This window comes from Vidua macroura, chromosome 3, assembly GCF_024509145.1.
Source record: "Vidua macroura isolate BioBank_ID:100142 chromosome 3, ASM2450914v1, whole genome shotgun sequence".
Lineage (NCBI taxonomy): Eukaryota > Metazoa > Chordata > Aves > Passeriformes > Viduidae > Vidua > Vidua macroura.
In genome coordinates, this window is record NC_071573.1 from 18,642,044 (window position 1) to 18,658,296 (window position 16,253).

The following is a 16,253-nucleotide window of genomic DNA, read 5'->3' on the forward strand; positions in this document are numbered from 1 at the left end:
CTTCATTGTGACCAAATTCTGGCATATTTAAAGTATTAAGAGGATTAAATGAGTGAATTAAATAGTTGTGCTCTCACACACTATTTGCATTTGAAAAGAGGGACTATGTGGTAGAGTTTAGAGGAGGAAGTGGGTCCCAGCCTGCTGGTCTCTTCAGGGGCAACAGAAATGACAATGGACCTACTGGGTTTCCTCACAAAAGTTTTTCTTACCAAATCATTTTTAGGAGAGCAGCAGAAATGCATAACAACCATTAGATTTAAAACAGATTTATCTTAGATGTATTTTGTTTGTAGATGTGTTTTTGTTACTAAATTACTTTTAAAAATAATTGAGTGTTTGGTGTTTATACATATCTATATTCTAATAATTTTGAATCTTGATTAACCTAGGACTATTGAGTGCTTTCTTAAAGATGAAAATTATTTTTTAAAAAAGCAGTATGTAAATTGTGTGCTGTTACTGCAATATCTCTTTTTGACTTTTATTTTCTGATAAAATTGCTTTCAGGTTCATGATATCTAAAGAGCATCTTTTCTTTCATAGTGTAGCTAATCACTCCCTGTTTATTCCCTTTTCTTTCCTTATATTTAGTTGCTGAATAGAATATCAAATAAATAAATTTTGGTTGCACTTACAATTTAGTTAGATAAAATATGTGAAGGTGTTATTCTCTTTGCTGCTTTTTCATTTGCATCTGCAGATTTCTAATAACTTCATAATTCAATTATTCATTAGTCTGATGTGTTTTTAAACAAACCTCATGAAGTTGTTGTTATATACTCTGAATATTTGCAAGAAATAGCAACTGTTCGTAATTGGATACATCTATATTCTAGTGTTCTTTATTTTTCTGATGCAAATTCTAGTTCTTTAGCTTAGATAGTATTTCCAGAAATACATTGTTGGCAGCTGAATACAGACTAGATGTTGGGTTTTGCCTAAACAAGTAATGTAACCTCTTGCTTAAAACTTTCAGAAATACATAGTTGTGGACTTTCCACATCTGACTCCTTCTGAAAAACGGAGCAAGCATAGGTCCCAAGGAACTTCTAGGCATCAGTGATAGATCCATGACATGACACACTGTAGAAAGTTTGTCTCCTCTTCTTGTGAGAAATGGTAAAACTTTGTAAGTAAGACAAAAGTCTGCAGAGTTTTAGCTTGGCACTTCTGGATTACTTTCATTTGAACTTCAATTAGGCAGCAATTTTGTATTAACGTAGAGAGGCTGTGCTACCAACCTCTATTTTTAAAAGCAGATGTCTTTGAAGATATTTTAGTACTAATCAGGCATCCAGGTGGAAAGCTACAGCTTTCTGTTCTTCACCACGTGAGGTTTGATGAAAGCCTTTCATCATGTCATTGAACAGGTAAAGAAGAGAATAGAAACTCTCCTTTCTCAGCTTCGCAATAGCAGGCTAAGATTTGTTTCCCTAAAGAAACTATGAGAATGAATTGAGAATAGCAGAAGAATAGCTCTGTACCTTTACTGAACTTTCAGATCTTCTTAAATGTGATACTTCTGGCATGCTCTGCGTTGATGGGATTCAGCTACATTGGGACTGCTTTACATTTGCCTGGTGTTAATGTGTTTGCTCTCGCAGCAGGTTAAGAATAAAGGTGCTCTAATTTGCTTTTAGCCATGTTTTTTTTTTCCCTTGTGCTTGATAACAGAAGTAAGAGAATGACCTAAAGAAAAAGAAAGTAGAATTATGCTCACGTGAGAAAATGCAAGTAAGACCTACAGTAGTCTTAACTTTCCTTTTATATAATGTCCTTAAGATATCATTTGACTGGGGACATTATCAAAAAGGAGGAGAAAGAAAATGCATGAAGTGTCCATCAGTGTAACATCTGATACTGCTCCCTAAAAGAAATGTTGAAAAGAAGACATGTATCACTAAAATAAAAATACTTTTAACGGTACTGAAAGAAACCTAGAAGGCAACTAATGCAGAAAATCACAAACACAAGTCTTAAATTTAGAAGCTGCTGGCAATGTCATTTCTGGGTTTGTACAATTATCACTCCTCACTGGCTAATGTCCGCCTCAGTCATTAGCATGAACTAAACAAAAAGCTTGAGAACCCAGCATTTCACAGACAAGCCTAGTCCTAGCTGTCTTTGTGACTGTAATGCTTTTTAAAAAGTCATTACTTTTCTGCTACCTGATTTTGATGTGAAAACTAGTCTGAAAATACTTAAGGTGAGTGCCATGTCTTCAACATGAGGGGCTGCTGCGGATTTTCAGACTGATGCAGTTTTTCTCATGGCATTGCAAATCAATACGACTGTGTAGTTTTCTTGTAAAGCAAGTTTGATGGGAAATACTGACTGTGTAATCATCTTGAAATTGACCAGGGAGCATAAGAGCCACATTTCTAAAACTACTTTTCGAGGGAGTGTGGAGACGGAAAGAGATTTCAGGTTTGATAAAGCAAGAATAAGAGAAAGTAGCTCGAGAATCAGTGGTAATTTTTCCATACATTATAATGAGCTACTTCAAGGTTCTCTGGAAAAGGAGAGCAAAAGTCAGGAACTGAAAAGCTCTTCATGTCAGCTGTGGCATTACTTCATTTAAAGTTATGCTAGTCACTTTGCTGTTAGCAAAATAACAAGCTACTTGAGTATTGTGTAATGTTTCTAAAGATGTTACAAGTGTTGCTTCTTTTCAGAAAGGCTGGGTGATCTCCTTTTTTAAAAATAATTTTTAAAAACAGGTTTGTTTGTCTAGAAGGATTAAGATAATTAGGCAAGATAAAAGCAGCAAGCCTTACAATTCAATCAAAATGGCTATTTTCAGAACTTTCATATTAGCTGATTTGTGACCTTGAGTTCTTCACACAGTATACAGTTAGGAACTGTATTATTTCTTTTCTGTCATTTTTTTCCTCAGCTCCATTTTTTGCTACAACGTTGCTTGCTCTCTTCAAACTGTTCCCTGTGCACAAGTGAGCAATTCCTAAATAATTCATTAATTTGAATAAAGTAATGTTTGTACAGGGCCAGCCAAAGATATGACTAATCAGCACCCTCTCACCAGTTGTGACCAAGGTGCCAGACTAAGCAAATAGTTCAAGCTGTTCTCAAAATTTCTAAAAATACTCAACAAAGAAACACTTCCTAAATTTGAAATGAATGTTGATTTCCTGAGTTTGTCATGCATCTCCAGCATGAAATTGGGCTAGTAGCTTAATTTTCCTTATGCATAGCTGTTCCCTATCTCTAAATACAGTTGGATACCCTTAGAAAATGGTTATGAAAATATAGCTAACAGTACTGAAAGTATATTTGATAATGCTGAAAAGATCACTCAACAGTAAACACTAATTTAACCTTCAGTCATATAGCATGGGACATTATTCACTCTAAATGGTGTTCAGTTCAGTGTAAAGCAGCTTGAAATAATCCACTTGAATATACTACAGAAGCTTGGGTTTCATCTGTCACCTCTGCCACCATGGTCCCTTTTGGGCTACTAATTTATTTGTCTCTGTCTTTAAAAAAAAATCTTTTAAATGTGAAAATTTGAATCTGCTAATTTAAGTAGCGTCACAACCAGAACTTTGTTTGTTGGTAATTTAATAGAGCAGAATTCAACTTGGGACAGACCAGGCAAAGCAGAAGTAGCACTGCTGTTACTGTAAAAGTCTGCAAAACATAAAAATGAGTGTTCTTGCTTAAATTAAATATGAGGTCTTGAAATCTTGTAATTGAAAGTTCAGCTTCTGTAATCATACTGTTTATCTCAGATGCAGCTGACACATTCTAGTATAGCCTGGGGAACTTGGAAATGAAGGAAGCAGGAAGCCAGACCAGTGTTGCAGTCAAGATTGAGTTACGGTTTGAACTGGAAACTGGAGGAGATTATAGATTGCAGTCCCAGAGTGTGTTGTAGAGGTCACAAATTAATTAGCAAGGGAGTATGTTGATGGAAATGAATATATGGGTTTCATATCAGAGGGTTTGTAGTGCTAATGTGTTCTTAGTCATTGCTGAATTTGTCAGGAAGAAGATGGGGCATAACCAGCAACTCTCTTGAGTCTGTGAAATTGAGTGCAGGAGATTTGCAGATGATTTGCCTTTGTGAAACAAGATTCAGACTTTGAGTTCGTGTGGAATATCTGTATAGTTAACATGCAGGTCTGCAAATTGCTTTCTTAATTGAAAGTCTTGGAGAAAACATGCATCAAGTTGGAATTTAGTTCTAGAAAAAGAAAAATGCAAATGTTGGGCTGTGGATTGATTTAATTACCCGAAATCCCTCCATTTTACTTCTGCTTTCAGTTGAGCTGCCACTGTTATTTGCTGTGACTCTTAATGTACTGATGTTTACAGAAACCTTGGACTAATAACAGAAAGACAGATGTTTCTTGATGTTGTCTTCCAGAATATCTAGTGTAGCCTATTTTTTATTTGAATAAATGTATAAAACATCTTTTTATGTGTGTGTAACCAGTGTTTCTAGAGATAACCCAAGCCCATAGTATGAATAAATTTAATGGTTCCATTGCTTTTGTCCCATGTAGATAAAAAAAATTCTTTAATTTTTATGTGTGCTAAATATATTTTTTGTTGAAGTTTATTTTACATATAGACATTAAAATATATCTGGTGTTATACATGTCACTATGGTCCCAGTATATGATTATGAGAATAAAATCTATACTTCAGAACTGTAACTTCTGAAGTTGTTTGCCTCCGATATTTTAATGCACAGACAATTAAGCAGGATTGAAATGTTACCTTACGGCATTTTAGATGAGGACAAACACTGGAACATCAGTCACAGAGCATTACAAGTTAGATTTACTGTCACTGTTTCCAAGCCAAATCTATTGAAGGGGTAAATGCTTTGCTCTCCTTTTTTTTTTTGTAAATATGTTTCTGTTTCTCCAGCAAGGTTAGATTTAACATTGGAGATTGTCCTGATAAAAGTTACCACCTAGTGTTCATATATTGAAGAACTTGCAGACTTTAATTAGAAATAGTCCATGCAATGGATGACAGATTTCTACTCCTGAAGACTGATGTTTGGTGTACCCTGTACTTGAAGTGATACAGGAAATCCTTGTTCTCTGGTTTTCATCTGCATTTCTATTTGCTGGTTTGATTGTTGCATGTATTGCCTGTTCAGCTCTGTAGGAAACATACAACTCTTGTCTTTTTTTTCCTAAACAGGAGGTTTGTTTTTATTACTTAGGCAGAACAGGAGAAATTGTAAAGCAAGATGGCAGGGTTGTGAGATTATTTTTTTTTCTGTGCATAGTTGAGTTGGTCACAGTACTCAGTAGAAGTGGGTATTTCAAGAGAGCCATTTAGGCACTGTATATTGTAGTCATTCTTTTGCTAGTGTTGGCACTCTGAATGTTTTTTGTTTTTCCAGAGGTATCTGCCTCAGTCCTCTCAAACTTCTACCAGAATTAAATTCTCACAGTTAGACATTGTTGGTACCACTCTTTTGTCTCTTAGAAAACTACATTACTGGTTGTTCCCACAGATTTATGCAGCAGAATTTACCAAAGATGGAATTACATCAGTCGTGGTTCTGCAACTGTATCTCTTTTTCTCCTATTTAATTTAAAATTTATCTTTCAAGTTTGATAATGTGCTGCACAGCAAGGTGGTGCCACTTCACTTTGTTTTTCCCCTTTTTTTTTTTTTTTTTACTCCCTCCCTCAGTGAAGAAAGTAGAAGTAATTTCTGTTTTGGAAAAAAAAAATCTGTAATGGTCCCCAGTCATATGGAAGATGAGCATTTCTTCTGTCTTTGTTTTGTGTGTCAGAAAGAGGATCAAAGGCAAGGTTTTTGTTGATTGTTTGAGATGGAAAGGATGGATTTAGTTACCAAGTTGCTTTTGTTAAATAATCAAATTTTCCATAGCAGTAAAATTACTTATTCTAAAATTGATATACATAAAAAGAGACTCTTCAAAAGTGTCTTTACAGAAATAAGGAAGCTTTTTTTCTGCTGAAGATGATTAGAATAGAAATCAGTGCAGGGAAGGAAGGTTTTGGAAAATGCAGCCTAATAGAACACCTCCCTCTGGTGGTAGATGTTACAGTTCAGTCTGCTCTGTCACACTGTGACTGGAACTTCCATGGTGGGAATGCCACTGCTACTGAAGGGCTAGGAGAACTTTTTAAAAAGATAATTGAACTGCATATATAATTTCCTCCCCCTGGGTATGATGGGGGAAGTTTAGGCTGCTTGACCCCCTTCACTCTGAATTTGTCAGGTAATCCATGCTTTCTTCTCCCATCTTGCTGCTGGGATTTGTTACATTTTGCCATTTTTGCTGGGCTGTAGGAATAGGCTGTATGGATGTTGGTGCTTTAAGCAGGTAATCAGAATAGTATGCATGAAGCGGCTCTTAGCTTCTAGCAATCATTTGGCTTGTTCTGAAAATTTAATTAATCTCTTAGTTTATTCATATTTAGCTGCTTGGTCTGAATTTCATGTGCCAGTCCTCAGTTAGTTTCCAAAGTAGTATCTATAATTACTTGTACTTGAAACACAATTAGCCACCTTAACTGGAGGAGAAGGGTTGCTGTTAACAGTTTATCTTGTAGGGTATTAATGCCAAGAAACAGATTAGTTCAAAGATATTTTTTATCAGCTGAACAGGGATGGGTTCAATCTGTCAGTCAAGCATGTGAGCTCCCAAAGAGGCTGTAGAATTGTTATTTCTAGCTCTGTTTAGGCATAACAAGAATGCTTTAAAATGCTTCTTGAAGGCATATTTTAGTTCCTTGCTTTTCATGCCCATTACACTTCAGAAAGTGTAGCCAACTAGCAGAATGTGTGAGAATAACATTTTTGATCCTTGTTTTCCTTTCTGTTTAGTAAGCATTTTATGATGTTTTTTCCTGTTGTTCTTTCACAGCATAGTGAACACTGCTCTTATCCCCCCCATCCAGGCTGAACACTCAAAACACTTTTAGATTTGTTTTGTATGTCATTAATAGAAGAACCTGTGAACCTTGTAAATCTTCTCCATGGCTCCAGTTGAAAAGCAAAAAATCTGGGACATTTTCATGAGTAGGAGTTCTAATTCCATGACTATGACACTGTTAAACTCAGAGAAACAAAACTTCAGACATGGAGGACTGGCTACAGAAGCCTGTTTTTATGTGCAGGATCCCAACATTACCAGCATTTAATTAATGTGTTGTTCAAGGTCAGCACATCACTGCTCTGATCTGCAGGTTGGTGCTTTGCTACTGTAGACTCCCCTTTAAGGGATTCCACACCTACTGTGCCAGCTAACAACTGTTTGCAAGCCAGATCTCTGGAAACACCACTGGTGAAAGGTTACTTTTTCATATCTGCATTACCTTGGAAGTGATAGCACAGGAAGTCAGATCACATCAAATGATAAATCATGGATATGAGAAGAAAAAGGATTGTTTTCTTCTTATACCTCTCTTATTGTGCTTTGTCTTAATATGGAGATACAGACAAAGACAAGAGTGGATGTTTTAGGAAATTACAGCAATAATCCTCCAGCACCGACAAGAAGAAGGATCACTTCATCATCATAAGAGATGCTTTAAATTCTCATGTCTTTGTTACAGAAAAATAAGGTGAGTTGAGGAGCAGTGTATTTATCTGTGTTTTCCACTGAGGGGACAGAAATGCCGCATTCTGAGGAGAGCAGGTTTTCCATTCCTTTTCTACACTTCTCTGGTTTCTTTGCATTAAAAGAAGCATCAATATCAAAATAGTCAACATTTTTAAGGAAAAAAAAACATTTTAAAATCCATTAACTTCAGATATTAAGTCAATAGATTACTTTTTTGTAGCCATTTTGTACCAGTTTCAAGTGTTGAGATGTGTTCCACCTTTTTTATTTGGGACCAATTGGCTAATAATGAAAATGATTGTTGTCTTTGACTTATATTCAACACTTCTAATGCCTTCTTCTAAAAGACAATTTTAATAAGAAATAAATTTTTATTAATTCAAAACTTCATCATGTTTTGTTACTCACAGAGAGGCCCAAGCAATGTTTATTTTATGTAGGCATTCAATGTCTGTGTCTGATATTTTTGTTCCTAAAGGACTGGAAAAGAAATACTTATATTTAAACTTTACTGAGAATAAGCATGGCGTGCTTAAGTACGAGCTTGGTTTCTGAGCCATGGTGTTCCATAGTCAAAATTTAATGTAACGTAGTGGTTTGTGGCAACCACAACTAGGGAGAGTTCTCAATGTTTGAGCTTTGGGATTTATAAACCTAAATCAGGTTTTCTTTTCTTTGTCCTTGAGCTCTTGCTTTTTGTTGTTGGTTGATTAGTTTTTTTGTTTGCTTGGGGTTTTTTGGGGTTTGTTTGTTTGTTTGTTTGTCTGGTTTTTGCGGGTTTTTTTTTGTTTGGTTTTGTTTGTTTGTTTTGTTTGGTTTTTTTTTGTTGTTGTTTTTTTGTTGTTGTTGTTGCTGGCAGGCTGAACACTGATCTCCAACATTTCTATATGATTATAGAATGTGGTGGAGGAAATGGTAAGTGGGAGACTACAGCTACTCCCTTTAACCTCTGGATTCCTTGCGTAGGTAATGAGCTCTGGAGCTTGAGGCTAAGGCAGAAAGGTGTCAGATGAGATTTCAGTGAGTGTTCTCACTTGTATGATTAAAACATTACTTCAGTTTTCTTCATATTATTTTAGATTACTGAAGTTACAGATTGCTCATATAAACTCTAACCATTGCAAAGTTGTTGCCCCAACAACTGAGGACTGTCAGACTGGGAGTTTCGTCTCCACGCTTTCCTGTAGCTACTTTGTACAAAAGGCAGATGTGTATTACAAGAAGCATCAGGTTTGCAGTAAGATTGAGAAGAGTGGGAAGATTACCCCTTATATTTCATCATTCATTGCTTTGGTGGTAAAACCTAAATAGTGAGAAGATACTATATCTTCCTTACAGACACACATTTCAAAGCTTTTGGTTGGCTCTGGGAGAGTGAGGCCAGGAAATGGGAGTGCCTGCTCTCCCTTTTCTTCCAGAACAGCCTCTGGGCTGTTCAGAGGAAAAGAATCTGATAAATAAGTGATTCTGGGAGATGTTTTGAGAGTTTCAGTTTTGGTAGTTATTAAGGTGCCCTAACTGAAGATAAGGGTGAGGGAACTGATGAGTGGGTTACTACTAAGCAAGGTTTAATCTACTGCAGAGGCCTTTGGTCCCTTGTGAAAATCCTGTCAATTTATGACACAGTCAAACATTTAGGAATGCTTGAACTACAAATGTGACTATTATTGACAGAAAATGAGGCAAATGTACACGTTAATTGGAATTACATAAATTAGACTGGAGGAATTAATTAAAAAATAATAGATATGTGTCTTGAAATTGGAAGGTTCTCTCTAGATATTGGAAAGGGCATGGTAAGGTGACTTGCAAGATAGCTCCAGTATAAGAAAAGCTAATTGAAACTTTTCTTTTATTAAAATAATAGTTCCTATGTGTCCAGAATAAATAGGAGTTGTAATTAAATTCAGCTAACAATCCCATTTTCAAGATCACTCATTTATTATAAACGCACCTTGAGAAGTTCACTTCATTAGTTTGTTTCATAGGACTCACTACTGTTGGAAAGTGCTTGGTTTATGGGTTCATGGGTCAGTTTCCTCCATCAGAACAAATGTTTCTCTCCCTTTAGAAGCATAAGTTTTGATGTCTCATAACTCTGAATTTAGTTCAAACTTGTACATTTACTAATCTGTTTAGTTTCATGAAGGGATAGTAATACTGAAAGAATTATAGTGATAAACATACCAAAAATTAGGGAATAATAGAGGCACAGGTTTTACGGGTTGTGTGCTGCTCTTAGTCAGTTTTATGCTTGTGTTTTTAAGTGTCTTCTAGAATTGTCTGTTGTAAAATGCCCATGTCACATGTTTTCCAAGTTGTCTTTGAGGGCAAATTCTACAGTTCACAGCTACTTAGATGTTTTCCCCAGGTACTTCTTAAAAATGTTCCCATGTTTAATTCTGTTATATCTCTGCTGTATTACCCTCAGATCATGTTAAATGTTTGTTCTTCTCAGTTGCCGGATGGGTCTTCAAATGGCTGCAGGATTTTACTTTTCCCGGTTGTTAAGTAGTGGAGTTCCTTGTCTTCTTTCTTGGAGTTGGTAAAATTGTTGAGATTGCCATCTTTAGCAGAGGAGCGTGTAAGAGTCCTCGACAAGCTGCCCACTCAGTTGGTGTCTTACTAGTCCACTCTGGTATATGCCCTTCCTAATGAATACCCACTCCACACGTCATTGAAAAATAAAATATTTCTTGCAGTCATGATGGAGTGGCTTCTTTGTCTTCCTCAGTTACTTAAATTTCATGCTTTACCCTTGCATTGGTCTAATACCAATATCCTTTGATAGTGATTCAAGAATCCATAGAATGTCAATTAGATGGGTATTAAATTATTAAATTGTCTTCATGTCCTAGTTTTACTAGGTGCATGTGCTGTATAAGCCAGCCCCTCATTGGTTTTAGGTTTTGGAATGTAACAGTACCTTCAAGTAGAGCTTTCTCACTGTATGTGCTCTGTAGTAAATTGAAGTATGCATGCTAACTGTGGACCTTGGGGATTCTCTAACAGGAAATTTAAAGTGGATTGTTAAAATGGGAGTTTACTCTTCATGGTTTCAGCACTTTGGATCCTGTAAAAGTCAATAATATTTATTCTTTTTTATGTTGGTGAGTTTTCTGGAATAATGAAATTTTAGTTGAAATAATGTAAGCCTTCTAGTTTACGTAAGAATGGGGAATGTGACACCAGGGTACAGAAGTTTTCAGTGACCTTGTTCTTGGTCTGTACTGAAATAGCTACAGTAAGCAAATTGTCATTATCAGGCAGAGCAAGGAGTATTTGTTCTGTAGGGAAGCCATTCTCAGGGGATACTTTATAGATGATAATGAAATTCCTATTTCATCAATTTAGGATTTCACAACTGCTTTGAAAATGATGGGATCGTATGCTGTAAAAATGGCTATTTTTTTCATGTCTGTCATGCAGTGTGTTAGAAGCCTGGTTAATACAGTTGCTGTAGATCCTTTTGTACAAAACTGCATTTTCCCTCCTTAAAAGCATGTCTGCATATATAATAATGATCTGGATTCTTAAGTTAAAGGTCATCTCTAACAATGTTATGCTTGTTGTCTTGATAGTCTTTGCTTATTAGCTATTCATGAATTTTCTTGCTAAATAATAGGCAAAATCTGGTAGTCAAATCCAGAGGTTCCTGTGTAACTTTGGGGAAGACTCATTTTATTGAGCCAAGGGAAAGAGGATTTATTATGGAATGTCATCTTTAAGCAAGGAGTGTCTTTTTGGAGAGAAAACCAGCTCAAAACACCTTATCATCAGGCTTCCTCCCAACCATCAAAAACCCAACCAACCAAAACGAACAAAAAACTCTACAACAAAACCCCCACCCAGCTAAATCCCCGAAATATTGATACATTGCATAAGATTTACAAATAAGGCGGTGTTACATACCTTGATCCTTATTCCTGGGTGATAAATACATGTAATTGCAGCTGTGTTGTCTCAGTGTTTGCCACCCTTGCAGATGCGTCTTTTTTATTTTGCCTTTGTAATACTTCTCTGCTTATTTGAAAATAAAATTAAATGCTTATGAAAAACTCAATATATAGAATATGCAAAGCTCAGTGTTATTTAAAACTTACTAATAATGTGTTGTAATTTTAAGAAGGATAATCATAAAGGATAACTTAGCATAAAGTACTCATTTCAGTTTTTCTGCATGAAGAAGAAAAGCTGGAAAAAAGAGAAAATTTATGTATTTATGAATAAAACCCCTAAGAGCTGAATAGCTTTTCTGCATTTTACATGCTCATAACTCTAAATAAAGTTGTTTTACAGAAAATCACCTTTCTATTATTTTTACTGTTTAATTCTTTCAGTACTTTGTACTGTGAAAACAATGAGATCTGCTAATAGCTCATATAATATACTGCAATTGTAATTTTGTACTTTGCAGTCTAATATATTTTATGTATATATTTATAAATATTATTTACTATAATTAATACATACCTCTGATTCCTTTTTATGACTTTGCCACCTCTTAATGAAAATGCTTGTGTATATTCTATGGTGCATTCACCTAATAGCTGATATCTGTGTTTATTCTTCAAGTGGGCTAATGCATCTTTATGTCTGCATGTTATTTAAAAAGAAAAATGCTAGAACTTCTCTTTCCAAGTGGAGTTTTATTGGCAGACCATTATTGTACTTCATTCAATATGTACTGAAAGTGAAGGTTTTATCCATCTCAGCTTAATTTATTATGCAAAAAAGTAGTTACATATGAATGACACTTGAAATGCCTTCAGTAAGCTATGAACCAGAGAAGTTAGTGAAGAGTTCTCAATAGATAAATAAAATCTTTAGGCCTTTCAGTACTATTCTCTGGCCATATGTGAACAGTTTCTCTGTTCTCAGTTCTGTCAACAGACACATGAAGAAAAGGAAAACAAAGCCATAACTTAAAGATTTCACAGTAGCAGTTTCAATGTCATAACATTTGTTACTTCCCATAGAGTACTCTCAGAAAGCAGTTCCTTTTAATTGTGGAACTGCTTTCTGGGTAGACTACTGTAAGTCTGTTGTGTACATTGGGATGCTAAAGGACTGGGGACATTTGATGTTATACCAACACATTAATTTATGCTCTGTAAAAGAACAAGTTGCTCTGGGAATAAAAAACATGTAGATTGTGCATTTAATGCAGGGTAAGAAGCTAGTACTCTTCAAATAACCTTTTTGCTAGTTCACATTGCTATGTTATGGGAACCGTAGAATTGAAGAGTAAGGAAGTGTAATATTTCCTATCAGTTAAAATAATTACTTTAAAGACTCTGATTTTCTTCCGTTAGCAAGCTGTTTACTCTGACACCTCTTCCATAACAAATTTGAATGAACTTTTTAATGAAACATCTCTTACAGGTCAGAGAATAGGAATTGTTTGTAACTTAGACTTTCAAAATAACCCAAAAGGAGATTTTTGGAGATGGTGTGGTTTCTTATGCCATAGCAGGAGTGCAAATGAAGAAACAGTCTGGCTTAGTATTAAGTCATTTCATGTAATACTTTGACAAGCCTGTCTTTTTCAGAAGAAATGCTTTGTGATATGCTGATAATGTTCATACTTATCGTTACCTTAAATTTTAACTGATTATAATCACAGAAGTTACCAGAAGCTGTGATGGGTCATTTCCTGCTTAGTCACAGAGCCTTTAGTTAAGCAAAAGTTGAGAACTCAAGATTTTCTTAGGTACTTTGCTGGATATTGATGGCTAAAAAGGCTAGGTACTGGAATTGGGACAGTCTGATTTCTTGTGTCACAGAAACAAGTATTTTAGGTAGTGGAAGGAGTTGGATGTCCTAAATATTTGTTCTTGAGGTAATGGATGAAATGAACATGCTGGGAAGATGGGCTCTTGCAGGTTGCTCACAGTAGCCTGGTAACAGTAACTGGACAAATGAGCTTAAAAGCTTTAGGGCTGTGCAGAAGGTGTGATTTTGTGTGGCAACTCCAGTTTTATGGGCTAGAATCAGAAACTGTAAAGACAATGGCTTTCATTATTAATGTTATCTTACTGATAAAAATGGGCAAAAGATTGTCCTGCAAAAGAAGGTCTTACCTGAAGTCTGGAAACAAATGCAGCTTCTTGCCTTCCTTTAGTCTAAGCTATTAGAATTCATTGTATATATAGAATATGAAGTGTTTGAATCATGTCTGTCCATTCACATAGTCGTTGTTTTGTTTACAAAGAAATACTAAGCAACAAAACAAAAATAATGCTCTTAGTATTAATTTTCAGTGCATGAGAGCTCTGAGATACTCTGTTCTTGCTCAACTATTAGAGATACTGGGTGTGTAACTCTTGGACTCAACAAAGCAAAAGGATTTTGGAGCTTGAAGCAGCTGACAGCTGCTTATTTTTAGCAGCTTCTTTACCAAGCAGTAATAGTTTATTGAATGCTGTACATGCATTTTATTGATAGATTTTTCCATTTACTATTTCCCCATATTTGCAGGAAAGAGCAAATTTTCATGTCTTATTTTGATGCTGACTCCACCATATTGTTAACAATAGGATACTTTGCAGTTTAACAAAAAAAACCCCACCACAGCCACCCCAAAAAGCCCCAAAACCAAACCCACCAAACCTGAAGGCCGTGGAGAAAGGAAGACAATGTTGAGAGGAAAAAGAAAACATCTTTTCTAACAAATGGAGAAGGCTTGTGTTAAAAATTGCAAAGATGCATTTCATTAACTAGGAGTGGGCAGTGCGGGTTTCATGGACTTTTGGTCACCCTTGTGCATTTTGGCACAGATTTTGTTAGTATAGTGGAACTCTCAGGAAAAAATTTTTAAAAATTTAATTAAAGTGTTTCTCATGCCTTTCCAATTAAATAGGAACTTCTGCAGATGGTGATTCATGTCTTGCCAACTCTTGTTCTGTTTTTTCCTTGTTGAGATTATTAGGTGAGGTCATTGTTCTGTCAACAAAATTGCATTCTGATTTTAATCAGAATAAAGCTTACCTTTCAAAACTTGCCAGGGTCTTGCCTGTATCATGTGTGTATTTTTGTTTTATTTGTTAAGCATTTAAGGCTTAACTGGATTTATTCAGGCTCAGCTCTCCTGGAAATACTGCCAACTTTTATGGTACTTGCAGGAAGAGCAAGGTGATCTGCAAGTTATTTGTGTTAATAAGAGTCCTGGTTTACAGAAGCCAAATGCCCCCCAATACATGGACAAAATACAAAGGCAAGCTTCAGTTACAGTTCTTGTTTTTGGGGTGCTTGGGATCATCAGTCCTAAGGCTTTTCTCAAGTACTCTTGTCTGTAATAAAGAAGGGGTGGGAGGTGTTATTGGGTTCCACTCAACTGAACAGGCTAAAACTTCTTTGAAAGTTAATTGATTTGCAGTCTGAGTAAAAGTTACTTCTGAACAGGGGGCCATGAGTTAATGGAGGCAAAGAGTGTTTCACTGCCATGGTGGATTTTGCTGCTGCAGCAGCTCTGAACTGTTAAAATTGCCACAGCTGCCTGATTTTGGCTGGTGCAGAAAAGTGTCTGAAGCCTTCGTGATTGCACACACAGGTAAAATCCAGAAGCCCAATTTGGGTTAGACTTTGTTGATACCTAGTGAGGCCTGAGTAGAATGTCTTCCTGAGTTCTGTAACTCATCCCTGACCAAAAGCTTCCCACTGCTTTTCCAGAGCTGTATTGTGGAGGTGGATGATTTCCTGTCTGCCACCTTCTCCCTCCTCCTCATCCTCCCCCTCCTCCTCCCTAGCTTTAAGCTTGCTCCTCTCCTATCTGGACTTCTGGCTGACTCTTCCACAGCAGAAGTTAAAGCTTATTTTCTGGCAAATCACTTAAATCCTAAATCAACATTTAGGGACTTTTTGACTGTAGTGCTTCCCAATCCCAGTAAGTCATGTTGGCAACCTGTGTTTCTAACACATCATCATCTCCAAATATTTATAGACTGCTCTGTTTTCTTCTGTCATGACATAATAATAAGCAACCAAATATTGATTTATCTATGTATTTTTGTATTGAATAAATTCTACCCTTGTATGTAATTTAGAAAAAATGTACTTAGATAGCAAGTGGTGGTGCACTTCATCTTCAGCTGTCTCTTTACAAGGAAGAGGTGAGAGAACTAGATGCTAAGCAAACCAAAATTCACTTGGTTGGCAGGTGTGCTTCCCAGAGGCAGAGTGTGCCAGACTGAAATCCAGTAGTGTAGCTGGGAGACTAATGCTATAAACAATCATGTATCAGGACTGCAGATTTGGGAAGAAGCTTTCAGTGGGGAATTTGCACTTGAAACTATTTCCCCTCAAGCCCAAATCTGGTTTGGAGGCAAGGTAAGACAGAGGGTGACATTTGACAAACACATGGGATTTGGACTATAGGGCCAGTTTGGAGGCAAGTGTGACTTGGCATTTGCTGATTAAAAAAAAAAAAAAACTTTAAAGCCAAATCATTGGTACACATCTTCAATGTATTTTAATGATTTACCTTCCATACCTAACTCTCTGCTCTTAGATCAGTTACTGACTTTTAGTGCCAGTGTTGGAAAGTGAAGGAAGGAAGAAATGCCCCAACCTTCTCCCCACCGGCTCCCACACATTCCCTCCCAAATACCCATCAAATCAATGATGCAGAAGCAATCCCTCACCAGCTCTCCTTGCTAACCTGGCA

General features: G+C 36.2%; 1 protein-coding gene across 1 annotated transcript in view; it reads left to right on the plus strand.

Annotated features, from left to right (window-relative positions):
• The window catches only part of ZFAND3 (zinc finger AN1-type containing 3), a 131,815-nt gene that overhangs the window by 69,473 nt on the left and 46,089 nt on the right, over nucleotides 1-16,253 (plus strand). The gene's annotated exons all lie outside the window — the stretch shown is intronic.